Genomic DNA, 16,889 nt, shown 5'->3' on the forward strand with positions numbered 1-16,889 from the left:
CTGCTGCTGAAGGCTGTGCAGTGATGGGTGTGGTGCCACTGCCAGCACCAGATGCCTTCAGCCTCTGGAACTCCTCATGCTGGTGGAAATGTTTAGCCGCAAGGTGGTTGATGAGCGAGCTGGTGCAGAACTTTAAGGGGTCTGCACCTCTGCTCAACTTCCGCTGACAGTGGTTGCAAGTGGCGTACTTGCTGTACACAGTGGGCATGGTGAAATATCGCCAGATTGGTGACTTAAACATCCCCCTACGGCATGGAAGCGCTGCTGCCTGTCTCCCTGTGGTGGTTGGGGGGGGGGGCTTGGGGGGCTTGGGTGCGGCTGGTGGTGGTACTGGCAGATGCTGCTGCTGCTGCTGCTGAGCCTGAGACACCAGCAGGCTGTGGGACCTGCCTACTGCTGCTGCCAATGCTTGCAATGATGCGCCTCCTTGCAAGGCCCACAAGAGCATCCTCCTCCTCCTCCTCAGAGCTGCTGAGGACGACATCCCCTGGAGGTGGTGGCACCCAGTCTCTGTCTGTCACCGGGTCATCATCATCCTCCCCCTCCTGAAACATGTCCTGCTGGGATGAGGACCCCCCAAACTCCTCTCCTGATGCATGGATGGGCTGCTTGACTGTCGCCACAGTCTTGCTGTCCTATCCCTCATCCCCCAAAGTGCCCATCAGCATCTCCTCCTCAAGATCGCCAACAACAGCAGACAATTTACTCATGATGCCTGGGGTCAAAAGACTGCTGAATGACAGGTCGGCGAGTGACGGTGAACTGGCCTCCTCCCCAGACCCTGCTGGGCGGCTGCTGCGAACAGGGGTGGTGGTGGTGGTGGTGGTGAGGGTGGAGGCCTCGGATGCAGAGCTGATGGCGGGCTGCTCATCCTCCGTCATGAGTTGCACCACAGTGTCTGCATCCTTTTCCTCAATGGGACGTTTCCGACCCGGCTGGAGGAAAATGGGAGCAGGTGCTACACGCTGCTGCTGCTGTGTCTCTGCAGCGTGAGTTGCAGATGCTCCTGCTGGGCGGCGCCCAAGGCGTCCACGGCCAGTGGCTATGGGAGGAATGTTAGCCACTGACGCTGCTGCTGCGGAACTGTGCATGGTGGCGCGCCCGCGGCCGCGGCTTGCCACAATGCTGCTCCCTCTCCTCCTGATTCCCTTGCTGCCCTTCCCCTTGCCCAAACCGCGCTGGCTGCCACTTCCAGACATCTTCAATGTTTTGGGCGTATAGAGAAAAGTTTTTTAAAAGGGCGGCTGAAAAGTGGGGTACTTTAATGGAGTGGGTTGGTTGGTGAGGTGACTGAGTGAGTGTCCCCTAGTACAGTAAGTAAGTAGTAACAGTCAGGAAGTACAACTAGCAGTTACAATAATCAGTAGTAATCACAAGTAAATTTAGTGTGTGTACACTCAGACAGTGAGTGCACGCACGCAGGAGCTAGTAGCCTATGGACAGTGACTGAGTGTCCTAGACTCCTAGTACAGTAAGAGTAAGTAGTAACAGTAAGTAGAACTAACTAATTACGATAATCAATCAGCGATCAGAAGGAAATAGAGTGTGTGTTGTGTGTGTACACTCAGACAGTGAGTGCACGCACGCAGGAGCTAGTAGCCTATGAACACAGTGACTGAGTGTCCTAGACTCCTAGTACAGTAAGAGTAAGTAGTAACAGTAAGAAGAACTAACTAATTACAATAATCAATCAGCGATCAGAAGGAAATGGAGTGTGGGTGTGTGTACACTCAGACAGTGAGTGCACGCACGCAGGAGCTAGTAGCCTATCAACACAGTGACTGAGTGTCCTAGACTCCTAGTACAGTAAGAGTAAGTAGTAACAGTAAGTAGATCTAACTAATTACAATAATCAATCAGCGAACAGAAGGAAATGGAGTGTGGGTGTGTGTACACTCAGACAGTGAGTGCACGCACGCAGGAGCTAGTAGCCTATGAACACAGTGACTGAGTGTCCTAGACTCCTAGTACAGTAAGAGTAAGTAGTAACAGTAAGTAGAACTAACTAATTACAATAATCAATCAGCGATCAGAAGGAAATGGAGTGTGGGTGTGTGTACACTCAGACAGTGAGTGCACGCACGCAGGAGCTAGAAGCCTATGAACACAGTGACTGAGTGTCCTAGACTCCTAGTACAGTAAGAGTAAGTAGTAACAGTAAGTAGAACTAACTAATTACAATAATCAATCAGCGATCAGAAGGAAATAGAGTGTGGGTGGTGTGTGTACACTCAGACAGTGAGTGACCGCACGCAGGAGCTAGTAGCCTATGGACAGTGACTGAGTGTCCTAGACTCCTAGTACAGTAAGAGTAAGTATTAACAGTAAGTACAACTAACTAATTACAATAATCAATCAGCGATCAGAAGGAAATGGAGTGTGGGTGTGTGTACACTCAGACAGTGAGTGCACGCACGCAGGAGCTAGTAGCCTATGAACACAGTGACTGAGTGTCCTAGACTCCTAGTACAGTAAGAGTAAGTAGTAACAGTAAGTAGAACTAACTAATTACGATAATCAATCAGCGATCAGAAGGAAATGGAGTGTGGGTGTGTGTACACTCAGACAGTGAGTGCACGCACGCAGGAGCTAGTAGCCTATGGACAGTGACTGAGTGTCCTAGACTCCTAGTACAGTAAGAGTAAGTAGTAACAGTAAGTACAACTAACTAATTACGATAATCAATCAGCGATCAGAAGGAAATAGAGTGTGTGTTGTGTGTGTACACTCAGACAGTGAGTGCAGTGCGCACACGCAGGAGCTAGTAGCCTATATGAACAGTGACAGTGAGTGTCCCTACGGGTACAGTAAGAGTAAGTAGTAAGTAAGTACAACTAAATAACAATAATCTATCAGTAATCAGAAGGAAATAGAGTGTGTGTACACACAGACAGTGAGTGAGTGCACACACGCAGGAGCTAGCTAGTAGCCTATAAACAGTGACAGTCAGTGAGTGTCCTACTCCTAGTACAGTATAACTACAATACTATTAGTAAAGGACAGCAGAAATACTGGTATAGATGAGAGAAATAAACAGAGGACAGCTGCCCACAGAGGCAAGGCCCCCCTGAGGCCTAAACCTGTAAGCTTGCAGCAGCTGCCTGTCTCTAATGTAACACACAAGCTACTAACTAAAATACAATGTCTATCTAACTAACAACAATATAGGTGTATATGGCAGGTGTAGGTGAGCAAAAACGCTAGGTAAATGATCACAATAGAGCACTTGCTAAGCCAAAGCACAAAGGAGCAACTCTCTCTCTGTACAAGTCTCAGGCAAGCATGGAGAAACGGAACATGGCGGTCGCTATTTATAGGGTAGGGGCTGGCCAGGGTCCCCCTCTGTGATTGGCTGCCGTCAGAGGGCCTGGGAGCCCTCTGATTGGCTCTAAGGACATCAATCTGGGCTATGACGCTATTCGAGCTCGGTACCGAGCTCGAATAGCGCCGGGTTGCTCGAATAGCTCGAATAGTGAATGGGCTATTCAAGTGTACTCGGATAGCCCATTCGAATAGCTCCAGCTATTCGGAGCTCGAATACCGAGCTCGAATAGCTGGAAAAGAGCTTGAATATTCGAGCTACTCGAATATTCGAGCTCTGCTGAGCACCACTGCCGAATAAGCACAGATGAGGAATGTATGTATGTCCACCAATCTAGCCGCCACCTGCGATGGTGGACACACAACAAGGTAACCGAGTGAGAACGCAATCGCCTGAGAAGCGATTGCGAATGAGATTGAGCAAAGGGACAGATTGTATGTGTGTGCACCAAACTAGTCGCCAACCCGCGACGGTGCATACACAACAGCAGATATGAAGTAGGAACGCAATCGCGAGAGAGGCGATTGCCAGAGGTGACACAAAGCTACAGCAAGGCAGAGCACGAGAGTAGCAAAGGCACAGCAAATCATACAATGAGAAGGTAAGGAAAATAAACGCTAACTAAACGCGAACACCGCACTCATTCGCAACAGTGCACACGCTTATGCGTGGCCTCCGCGTGATAAGCACAACAGAGACAAGCATGCCTAACTAACCACCGACAGACAAACATGAAACAGAGGACGCGAGCGCTTGCTTAACGGTTACCTCACCGAGCCTCCAGCAAGCGTTCGTAGCAGACAAGACAGATACACGAAAACAGGAATAAGTGAGAGAGACGGATCCACAGCACTAGCTAAAGAGGCTAGTGTGATCCTGGAAGACAGAACAGAAGGGGCTACCAGTAACAACCGCTGTTCAGGTTAGCACCCAGACACACTGAACGATTTCCTGTCGGCCACCGCAGGGACAGGACAATCGCAACAGACAAACAAAACAGACATGCAATCCTAACTGCACTTAGGGAATCTGCCTAGTGCAGTCCCAGGAATTACTCTAGGCTAATCTTCAAACAATGAGCAAGGCTGACACTCCCAGGAGTGTTTCACAGGAACTAACCCTTATGACCAGCAACTTACTGTGGGAAACATAGCTCTTTATAGAGCAAGCCTACAAAGGATGTGGCTAGGCAATCTGCATGACAAATGTATGCAAATTCCTCAGCAGCAGCAAGCTGCACAACTGACAAAAGGTCTCTCTTCCAGAGACCTGCAGAATGCAGACCTGAACAGTGGTCAAAAGGCTGCTTGCCTGCACAGGCAGCCGTGCGGATCCTCACACCTCCTTGCCCAGTTCTTGTCCTATTATCCTTTGCACAGCTTTGGGGATAAAAATCTCATTTGTCAAGCTATCATCACCTTCAAATGTATGTAAACATGTTAATCAGGCCACATCTAAGACTCAGTTCACACTACGAGCCAAAACAGTCGATTTTGAAGACGGACCACAATGCACCAGTGGTCATGTCAAGGGATCCTGTATTAAACACAGACGTGCTGACATGTCCGTATGTCTAGTTTCCATTCCATTTGTTGCAGTAACAGAACATATACGTGGTACAGACACCGGACAGAAGAGGGATATGTTCTAACAGCACTGATAATGACGTGTACAGGATATGTCTGAACACGTGTTGCATATCAATGTTTCATTCTGTGGACAGTGACAGCATATGTCTGTCCAAGGTAGCAAAGCTTGGCGCTAAGCTTGGATAGACAGATACTCCCCAACATTGCCTGAGGAAGCAGGTAAACCCGCAAAAAGGCGTTGCAGTAGAGGTTTTTCCTTAAACTTTTAAATAATGAGTTGTTTTTGAAATATAAAGACCGAGTGTCCAACTACTATTTTAAACAGTTTGTAATGAATTTAAACCTACACTGGTGCTTCTGTTTCTATTCGTAACTTCTTGGTTGGTTACCTACTTAAAGTGTACCTGTAACATAAAAAGTGCCCCTGGGGGTGCGTACTTAAAGAGAATCTGTACTCTAATATTCTTACAATAAAAAGCATACCATTCTATTCATTATTTTCTCCTGTGCCCCTCTGTGCTGTTTCTGCCACTCTCTGCTGCAATCCTGGCTTGTAATTAACAGTTTTAGGCAGTGTTTACAAATAAACTAACCAGCTTCTAATAGGCTCAGCTAAGCATAGTGTGTGAGTCATTCAGAGTGTGCAGGGGGCCTGCAGAGGGTGTGTATCGCTTCTACCAATCACAAGCAGCCCTGCACATTCCACACAATCAAGCTTTAGCCCGACAAACAGGACAGAGGAACGATACATTGATTTATTACAGAGACAGTGCAGTTAGGAAAGACTGCAGTAAGCCAGAGCAGATTAGAACAGGCATACGAACTTATAGGATAGAAGAACTAAGGCTGAAAAATTTGTTACAGAGTCTCTTTAAAGGAAACATGCAAGCTGGGGTAAAAAAAAAGATCCACTTACCTGGGACCCTCCAGCCCATGGCAGCCGTCCTGTGCCCTTGCTGCAGCTCCGGTGGCTCCCAGTCTCCGGGTCGGCTTCTTCTGCGCTCCACCGCGCAGGTCACGTGGCCTCTCCGACGTCATCAGAACGGTACTGCGCAGGGGGAGAACTACTTTTTTTGCTTGGACCATTACTTTAACTCAGGATGGGGGAAGTCTCTGGATCCTAAAGAGGCTTCCCCCTTCCTCCACAGTAGAGGGGTGCCAGTGCTGGGACCCCCGGAGATCTCCTTGTCGAGGGCTTGTCAGCATGCAGGTGTAATAGCAGCTTCACTCTCTGGCTCCAGCAGAAATAGCCGATTGGGTCCACTCTACTGCGCAGGAGCAGACGCTTCATGCCTGAACAGCAGAGTGGCCCTGAGCGGGCTTGGATATTTCCCCCAAGCCTGAGCGGGAAGCTGACACTGCGCCTGCACGCAGCAACAACAGGGGTTGGGGCTTTATTTCATTTTTGTTTTCTTGTCTGGGATCCCAGCACAGAATTGGGCTGCCCGAGGAGCACGAGGAGCACGGGGGAAGCCTCATTAGGATTCAAAGGCTTTCTCCTCCCAAAGTAAATCCCCCCAGGGGCACTTTTTTTCTTACAGGAGTTCTTTAAAGGAAAACTATCGATACCCAAGTGTTCTAAAATGACAGTGTGCAAATAATGTCGAAGTAGCTGTGTAAACATTTTCCTACTTTTCATGTTAAATATCAGAGGCAAAAGCTGTAATTTATTGAGGGTAGGATTTAGCTCTATTGGGACAAATCAATTGCAGAAGGGGTGTCTGCTTCAATGCACAGCCAGAGTTGCCTATCAGACTACAGAAAGCAAATATCAAACATATCAAACTCTGAAAGCAAAAACAGTATGAAAAGCTGTGACAATTAGTTACATTTCCTCTGCTCTCTTCAGACACGTCAGTCAGAAACACAGGACACAGGAGCTGCAGCTGTTGGGAGCTCTCTTCTCTGTCACACACAGAGCTACACATAGAGTTACCTGATCAAGTGTGAGGGGAATTTCCCCTCTCCTCATATGGCTCAGTCAGCCGTCAGTTTTGGCATCAGTAAACTTTGAATGTATTTTGCTAACAGTAAACAAAGAAGTTGCTACTAAAATGTATACACCAGTACTTAGCAGCACTTCCCAAACAATTACTGTGTCAATCGAAAAAAATATGTGAATCGATAGTATTCCTTTAAGCAGCCTAATTTTTGTCAGTACATAATACACTCTCCAGGCTGCCGACATGATTTCTGTGTTTATTTTTGAAAACACGTCCACCTCTCTATCAAATCATGTTACTAAAACCCATTTCTCTTGCTGGGAGTCAGATGTTTACCCTCATCAGACTGCAACGCTGTGCTTTCCTGCAACGTGTTGGTTTTTGAAGATTTGCGTTTGAAAGTGTCTGATCGTGTTTTCAGGTCAAAGCAATACTGATGTAGTAATCGTTCTCTGAACGCTGCCAGACTGCGAGCGGCTGAGTGAGGCAATCACAGGTCAAACGTCACCAAGCGAGAGGTAGATAACATCGCCGCAGATACATTCAGGTCTATAAAACGAGGGCACGGCGTCTACTGCATGTCCAACGATATCTCATCAGATTAGTCTGCCGTACGAAAGACATAAGCGTCAGAAAGGCAGAAATACTCCTGAATAAGGAGACAATACGCAATAAGTAAATAGTCCAGAGCTGTTACAGGAACGTGGGAAATTATTGTTTTAGAGTTCATTATTTAATAAACATTGATAGCGGCAAAGTGAATCCAATCTCATGTTCTAGATGAATGTCAAACGAAACTAGTCATTATTATTATTATTATTACTAGTTGACCTAAGCTTATTTAAAATCGGGCTCTATGTCTGTCACACCACCGCCACATGTCCAACATCTTCTGTACATAATAATACACTTTATAGTAAATGCTTCCGCACCAATGGTCAAGGAGACATGCAGTAATCGACTCTGGAGTAACAAGTATTTGCAAAGACTCCACAAGATCCGCACCGTCACATTTCCATCTTTATTGTTCCATAAAAAAACAGGTTAAAAACTGTGTGGGTAAGTTTAAGGTGATGCACAGGCGTTTCGGGCTGGATCAGTCCTTTCTCAAACCATCAACGTTGAGGATAGAGGCTGTGCTTGCCTGAATGCTGATTGGCCAGATGACTTGGTGAGTGATCTCTGTCTAATTTGATATTATTTGAGGCATTATTGAGTTCATACATGTACAAATCCACCACACGAATCTACTGTACTGCACTAACAGCTCCTGATTGGTGGAAGCCTTCTCATACATATGTATATATGATAATGTTGCAGTTCCCTATGTGGTCCACCCTGTTCCTATATGAATGTGTGTTTTAACTTGTGATGTTTATGTGGGTTCGTGATGGTTTGAGAAAGGACTGATCCAGCCCGAAACGCCTGTGCGTTACCTTAAACTTACCCACACAGTTTTTAACCTGTTTTTTTATGGAACAATAAAGATGGAAATGTGACGGTGCGGATCTTGTGGAGTCTGTACATAATAATACAGACATACTCAAAATAAAGACACTGGTGCATAATACAGAATTGGTGGACTTAGTAATTACAGTGACAAATGTAACCTGATGAACAAAATCTACAGCAAATTCCACGCCACAAAGGGTGAGAGAGCCCTGCCCTTGTGAACTTAAAGTGGCCCTATAGCGAGAATAGTGGCCCCTGGGGGGTACTCGCCTTGGGAGGGGTAAGCCTCTGGATCATAAAGAGACTTTCCCTGTCTGGAGGAGGAGGAGGGAAGAGGAATTACACTTCCTGATTGATGCATACACATGCAAGATGTTGTAAAGCAGTTTAGGCCTGCAATTCAACATTCAATGTGATAGCTGACCTTAAAAAAGTGGTTTACGTCAAATCTAGGTTTTTTATTGAGACTTTTGACGTGTATCCCACTCAACCATGTCTCCGTCCAGGTGTTAGATCCCTTGAAACATCTCTTCCATCATTTTTCTGGCCAGCATAAGTTTTCCTAAATTTCCAAGTTCGCCTCTCCATTGAAGTCTATTGCGGTTCACGAAAGTTCGCACGAACCGTGTTCGCAAACCTAAAATCGGAGGTTCGGCCCATCTCTAGTAACATATCAGATGTTTGTACTTATTATATATTTGAAATTTCAATAAAAATGTTTGTTTAAAATTTATCATTTTGAGCGCAAAAATGTTCAAAAACAACAAAACTTATTTTTGATGGCATTTTCTCTTGAAAATCGAGTTTAACATTATTTTTTGCAAAAATGAATGTGAAAAGAATATTGTCATTTTTGCTTATCACTGATTCTGAATGTAATGAATACACAACACAAGAAAGATAGGCATTTGGGCTGGGGGTGCCATGAAAGGGCCTCTAGGTTTGGTGTCTGTCCTCCCCTGATCCCAACCCTTTCTATAATTGTTATGAGGGTTGTGTGGCCACTTATACTGTTCATGTACAGCTTGGGCCTTCATAGGTCAGAATGCTGGCTTGGAAAGTCGGAACAGGTGAAGCAATCAGTGGAGACCAAATCTTAAACAATGACAGCTTAATTAGCACATTAATATACCCTACCTGTGATGGGATTCATAGTGATGAGCACACACTTTGCATAAATGTCATTTTGCATCAAAATTCCCAATAAAAATACAAAATAGTAATGCAAAATTTCAGGAAAAATCTTAATTAATATTATCGAATTTGAATTGTATTCATTTGTAATTTTACGTAATTTTTATGTCATTTTGTGTTGCCTTTAGTGGTTAATAGCAAAGCCCCAAACATGCTATTGCCACCAAAATGGCGACTTATGTTAAGGAGAGTAGTAGGTATAAGTGCAAAGGAAAAATCGTTATTAACCACTTCAGCCCAACGGGTTGTTTATTTTTTTGCATCTGAGCAACATTCACCTCCCATTCATTTTCCAATAACTTTATCACTACTCATCACAACAAATTGGTCTATGGCCCAGTGCACACCAAAACCGCTAGCAGATCCGCAATGCGCTAGCGGTTTTGGGAGCTGATTTCAGAGCGATTCTAGGTATGTTTAGAGAGGTTTTCTAAACATACCTAGCGGTTTTGCGTGCGTTTTTGTGTAGCAGATTACAAATATTGTTACAGTAAAAGCTGTTACTGAACAGCTTCTGTAACAAAAATGCCTGGCTCTGAACTAGCGTTTTTCAGAGCGGTTTGCGTTTTTCCTATACTTTACATTGAGGACGAAACGCTTCCGAAATCCGCAAACGCGCAGCAGGAGGCACGTTTGCGGCTTGGCAAAAACCACAAACTGCCGGTGTGCACCATCCCATTACAATACATTAGACAAGCGTTTTTATAGGCGGATGCGGCCGGCGGATCGCTCCAAAAACCGCTCGGTGTGCACTGGGCCTAAATCTTGTTTTTTCCGCCACCAATTAGGCTTTCTTTGGGTGACACATTTTGCTAAGAATTATTTTATTCTAAATCCATTTTAACAGCAATATTAAGAAAGAAATGGAAAAAAAATCATTATTTCTCAGTTTTTGCCCATTATAGTTTGAAATTGATACATACTACTGTAATTAAAACCGATGTATTTCATTTGCCCATTTGTCCCGCTTATTACACCATTTAAATTATGTCCCTATCACAATGTATGGCGTCAATATTCTATTTGGAAATAAAGGTGCATTTTTTCAATTTGCGTCCATCACTATTTACAAGCCCATAATCTAAAAAATTATATTAATATACTCCTTTGACATGCATATTTAAAAAGTTCAGACCCTTAGGTAACTATTTATGGTTTTTTTTATTGTAATTTTTTTTATTTTTTTGTATTCAAATTGTATGTGGGTAATTTTTGGTGTGGGAGGTGGTTAAAATGGTAAAATGTCATTTAAAAAAAAAACAAAACACGTTTTCCTTTGCATTTTTAAAATCTCAAAAACGACTAGGTCTTTTTGAAAAATTATGTTTTTGACTTGTACCCACGATTCTCCTTAACATATGCAGCAATTGTGGTGGCAATAGCTTGTATGGGGGCTGTGCTATTGACCGATAAAGTCAGCACAAAATTACATGAAAATGCAGCAAACATTATGTGAAATTACGAATGATTTAACAAAATTATTTGAATTTACAAATTGTAAGTGTGATCATCACTGGTTATTCACGTCTCTTTAGTTATGCTAATTGATAGTGCCTATTTAGGTATTACAGTTATCATTCACTGCCTTCTTAAAGAGAAACTCCAACCTAGAATTGAACTTTATCCCAATCAGTAGCTGATACCCCCTTTTACATGAGAAATATAAGGCTTTTCACAAACAGACCATCAGGGGGCGCTGTATGACTGATTTTGTGCTGAAACCCCTCCCACAAGAAGCTCTGAGTACCTCGGTACTCTGGGCAAACTGCCACAATGTAACAATGTTCACAGACAGGAAATAGCTGTTTACAGCTGTCTCTAACAGCCAAAACAGCTAGGAGCAGCTAGATAACCTGCCCACAGTAACAATGTCACCATGTAATAAATGTCAGAATGTAAATCAGGGAGAGGAAAGATTTTACAATGAGCAAACACTGACTAAATCATTTATACATAATTATGATAAAAAATGAAGCACTTTTTTTATTACATTATTTTCACTGGAGTTCCTCTTTAACCACTTCAGCCTGCGGGTTGTTTTCACCTTATAGAGGAGATATTCCCCAATATTTACCACTACTTATCACAACAAAATGATCTATACCTTGTTATTTATTTATGCCACTGATTAGGCTTTCATTGGGTGCTACATTATGCTAAGAATTATTTTATTCTAAATGCATTTTAACAGAAACAATAAGAAAAAAATAGGGAAAAAATAATTATTTCTCAGTTTTCAGCCATTATAGTTTTAAAATAAAATGTAATACTGTGGATAAAAAAAACACATTTTCTTTGCCCATTTGTCCCGGTTAGTGCAACGTTTAAATTATATCCCTAGTACAATGTATGGTGACAATATTTTATTTAGAAATAAAGGTGAATTTTTTTCAGTTTTACATCCATCACTAATCAGCAGCCCATAATTTAATAATAATATACCCTCCTGACATTGATATAAAAATATATATATATATATATATATATATATATATATATATATATTTCCTTTTGTATGTAGGGGTAATTGTACTATTTAGCCACAAGATGTCCTCAGGCAGTACTTCCTATTGGCTATAGGAAGTAATGTGTTGTTACATTGTAACTAGGGAAGTGGATCATGGGGGTCTGCGGGGAGATGAATGAATGGGAGCAATGTTCCCATTCATTAATCTAACGAGTGGCAGCTGAAGCGTCAGAAATCAGTGAGCAGGAGGCACCAATTGAGAATGATCTCTCTTTTTGAACAAAAACAGTGATCATTCTCGGTGGACATGTAAGGATTGGCTCAGGGGACTTTTGTCCCATCACCAAACATGGCGATCCCGGACTTCCGTCCGCATGATCACCCGCACAACCTGCCGAACTGCAAAGACATGAGCCTCACGAGTCTGTAGCGGCACCTGCAGCAGGCGTGAGCCTCTTGTCTGTGCGGATAAAGTGGTTAGTGGAATGGACAGTTGTGTACAAAGATTCTTTGGCTCATAGTGTGCGCAGAATAGCTCTGTAGTGCCTCCTCTTGCAAGTGGTACAATTGGCACCCACCTGGATTGCCTATGCCTGAACATAACTCAGCGTATGCTCTGTCCGGGCTGGAGTAGGGAAATTACAGGGAGTGGGTGTGGTCAGAGCATGCGCTGCTTCTTTGTCGTCTGTGCGACAGGCTGCAGTCAGAGCCACAAACAGGTGACAGGGAGCGCGAGTGGCCAGAGTATGCACTGCTTCTTTATCCTCTGTGCGACTGGCTGCAGTCAGAGCCACAGACAGGTGGCAGGGAGCGCGAGTGGCCAGAGCATGCGCTGCTTCTTTATCCTCTGTGCGACTGGCTGCAGTCAGAGCCACAGACAGGTGACAGGGAGCGCGAGTGGCCAGAGCATGCGCTGCTTCTTTGTCCTCTGTGTGACTGGCTGCAGTCAGAGCCACAGACAGGTGGCAGGGAGCGCGAGTGGCCAGAGCATGCGCTGCTTCTTTGTCCTCTGTGCGACTGGCTGCAGTCAGAGCCACAGACAGGTGGCAGGGAGCGCGAGTGGCCAGAGCATGCGCTGCTTCTTTATCCTCTGTGCGACTGGCTGCAGTCAGAGCCACAGACAGGTGACAGGGAGCGCGAGTGGCCAGAGCATGCGCTGCTTCTTTGTCCTCTGTGTGACTGGCTGCAGTCAGAGCCACAGACAGGTGGCAGGGAGCGCGAGTGGCCAGAGCATGCGCTGCTTCTTTGTCCTCTGTGCGACTGGCTGCAGTCAGAGCCACAGACAGGTGACAGGGAGCGCGAGTGGCCAGAGCATGCGCTGCTTCTTTATCCTCTGTGCGACTGGCTGCAGTCAGAGCCACAGACAGGTGACAGGGAGCGCGAGTGGCCAGAGCATGCGCTGCTTCTTTGTCCTCTGTGTGACTGGCTGCAGTCAGAGCCACAGACAGGTGGCAGGGAGCGCGAGTGGCCAGAGCATGCGCTGCTTCTTTGTCCTCTGTGCGACTGGCTGCAGTCAGAGCCACAGACAGGTGACAGGGAGCACGAGTGGCCAGAGCATGCGCTGCTTCTTTATCCTCTGTGCGACTGGCTGCAGTCAGAGCCACAGACAGGTGACAGGGAGCGCGAGTGGCCAGAGCATGCGCTGCTTCTTTGTCCTCTGTGTGACTGGCTGCAGTCAGAGCCACAGACAGGTGACAGGGAGCACGAGTGGCCAGAGCATGCGCTGCTTCTTTGTCCTCTGTGCGACTGGCTGCAGTCAGAGCCACACACAGGTGACAGGGAGCACGAGTGGCCAGAGCATGCGCTGCTTCTTTGTCCTCTGTGCGACTGGCTGCAGTCAGAGGCACAAACAGGTGGCAGGGAGCGCGAGTGGCCAGAGCATGCGCTGCTTCTTTGTCCTCTGTGCGACTGGCTGCAGTCAGAGCCACAAACAGGTGACAGGGAGTGCGAGTGGCCAGAGCATGCGCTGCTTCTTTGTCCTCTGTGTGACTGGCTGCAGTCGGAGCCACAGACAGGTGACAGGGCAGTGCGAGTGGCCAGAGCATGCACTGCTTCTTTGTCCTCTGTGTGACTGGCTACAGTCAGAGCCACAGACAGGTGGCAGGGAGCGTGAGTGGCCAGAGCATGCGCTGCTTCTTTGTCCTCTGTGCGACTGGCTGCAGTCAGAGCCACATACAGGTGGCAGGGAGCGCGAGTGGCCAGAGCATGCGCTGCTTCTTTGTCCTCTGTGCGACTGGCTGCAGTCATAGCCACATACAGGTGACAGGGAGCGCGAGTGGCCAGAGGATGCGCTGCTTCTTTGTCCTCTGTGCGACTGGCTGCAGTCAGAGCCACAGACAGGTGGCAGGGAGCGCGAGTGGCCAGAGCATGCGCTGCTTCTTTGTCCTCTGTGCAACTGGCTGCAGTCAGAGCCACAGACAGGTGACAGGGAGTGTGAGTGGCCAGAGCATGCGCTGCTTCTTTGCTGCAGTCAGAGCCACAGACAGGTGACAGGGAGCGTGAGTGGCCAGAGCATGCGCTGCTTCTTTGTCCTCTGTGTGACTGGCTGCAGTCAGAGCCACAGACAGGTGACAGGGAGCGTGAGTGGCCAGAGCATGCGCTGCTTCGTTGTCCTCTGTGTGACTGGCTGCAGTCAGAGCCACAGACAGGTGACAGGGAGCGCGAGTGGCCAGAGCATGCGCTGCTTCTTTGTCCTCTGTGCGACTGGCTGCAGTCAGAGCCACAGACAGGTGACAGGGAGCGTGAGTGGCCAGAGCATGCGCTGCTTCTTTGTCCTCTGTGCGACTGGCTGCAGTCAGAGCCACAGACAGGTGACAGGGAGCGCGAGTGGCCAGAGCATGCGCTGCTTCTTTGTCCTCTGTGCGACTGGCTGCAGTCGGAGCCACAAACAGGTGGCAGGGAGTGCGAGTGGCCAGAGCATGCGCTTCTTCTGTGTCCTCTGTGGGACTGGCTGCAGTCAGAGCCACAGACAGGTGGCAGGGAACGCGAGTGGCCAGAGCATGCACTGCTTCTTTGTCCTCAGTGCGACTGGCTGCAGTCGGAGCCACAGACAGGTGGCAGGGAGCGCGAGTGGCCAGAGCATGCGCTGCTTCTTTGTCCTCTGTGCGACTGGCTGCAGTCGGAGCCACAGACAGGTGACAGGGAGCGCGAGTGGCCAGAGCATGCGCTGCTTCTTTGTCCTCTGTGCGACTGGCTGCAGTCAGAGCCACAAACAGGTGGCAGGGAGCGCGAGTGGCCAGAGCATGCGCTGCTTCTTTGTCCTCTGTGCGACTGGCTGCATTCGAAGTCACAAATGGCGCTAGAGGAGCGCAATGTACCGAAGCCCATCCAAAATAAAGAACAGATACTTTTTTTTATGCAAATCTCAAAACTAAGTGTTCTGGTGGACTGGGGTGCTCTGGGGGAAAGGGGTGCTCTGGTGGATGGAAAGGGGGGGGGGGGGTGGGGCTTGCGGTCTGTACACACCTAGGAAGTTCATGCATCAAGTCATCAGTAGTGGGAAAGGTGAGTATTTGTCACACGGAGCCTGACAGTACTTCTGTTCTTTGTGTCATTGTGTAACAACGTATCAGGCACATTTTATATGTCAGATTTCATGTTTTGTCCTTTGCACTGTGCTGCAGAATGCCAGTCATTGCCATCTTGTAACACAACAGGCCCCACTGTGACGTTCTGAAGAGTCGCATCATCTCTGCCTGACGAGACAAAAAGAGCAGCAACAGACGAGTGTCCCCCCGCTATAGAGATAGAAACCTGTACAAACAGCTAAACTAATGATTAAAGGCACAGCAGCTTCTCAGCATAGACGAGACCCCACCCAGTGCAGACAAGACCCCACCCAGTGCAGATGAGACCCCACCCAGTGAGACGAGACCCCACCCAGTGCAGACGAGACCCCACCCAGTGAGACGAGACCCCACCCAGTGCAGACAAGATCCCCACCCAGTGCTGTCACTGCTAGAGCCGGTACTACTACTACCTGGGTCAATTGCGCCAGGGCCCCGAGCTGGCTGCTGGGCCCTAGTCTGCAGCCACTTCCTGCTCACGGCAATATGGTTGCAGCCACTAATTTGTAACACTATCCACACCACCAAACAAATGAGGTTTAGTAAAGGGATGCGAGCGTAGGCAGTAGCTGTAGTGAGCACCGTGCCCAAAGTCCAGCGGCTGAAGCCCATGGGTAAGTGTTCTGATGTGCAATATTTTGTGTTGATATTGCCACCTGGGTCCAATGTTTCTCATGAATTAGCTTTGAACCCCCAACCAATATCTAACCCCAACTGACCTAGCCCCAATTGACCCCCCAACCAATGCTAAACCCCTGCCGACACCCCCAACTGATACCTAAACAGCCCCCCAACCAATATCTAACCCCAACTGACCTAGCCCCAATTGACCCCCCAACCAATGCTAAAACCCTGCCGACACCCCCAACTGATACCTAAACAGCCCACCAACCAATACCTAACCACAACTGACCCCCCTCCACCAACCAATACCTAACCACAACTAACCTGCCCCCCTGAACCAATACCTAACCCTAACCAATGCCTAACCTTAAACAATCCGCCAGCCAATGCCTTACCCTAGACCATCCCCCCACCGCCCAATCCCCACACTATCTATGCCTAATGGTGGCCATACATGGTACAATTTTTTCATACAATCTTACCATTTCTATGTCATATAAGGGAACTGCCTAAATTATCCTTTTAAGTATATTCACTTAATTTACCCTTATATTACATAGAAATGGTAAGATTGTATGAAAAAATTGTACCATGTATGGCCACCATAACTAACCAAATTGTGGCTAGAAATAGCAGGTGGCTCTGGCAGCGGTGTAAGTATGGGCACCAAAACTACCTGTTTTGAACCACACATCTCCGTATTCAGTCCGCTACCTTATTGAACAGGTTTTA

At 46.9% G+C, this 16,889-nt stretch overlaps 1 protein-coding gene across 2 annotated transcripts in view; it reads right to left on the minus strand.

The window, feature by feature from the left end:
- Nucleotides 1-16,889, minus strand: part of SLC6A7 (solute carrier family 6 member 7) — a 186,660-nt gene that overhangs the window by 132,443 nt on the left and 37,328 nt on the right. The gene's annotated exons all lie outside the window — the stretch shown is intronic.

Source organism: Hyperolius riggenbachi, chromosome 3 (assembly GCF_040937935.1).
Source record: "Hyperolius riggenbachi isolate aHypRig1 chromosome 3, aHypRig1.pri, whole genome shotgun sequence".
Taxonomy (NCBI): Eukaryota; Metazoa; Chordata; class Amphibia; order Anura; family Hyperoliidae; genus Hyperolius; species Hyperolius riggenbachi.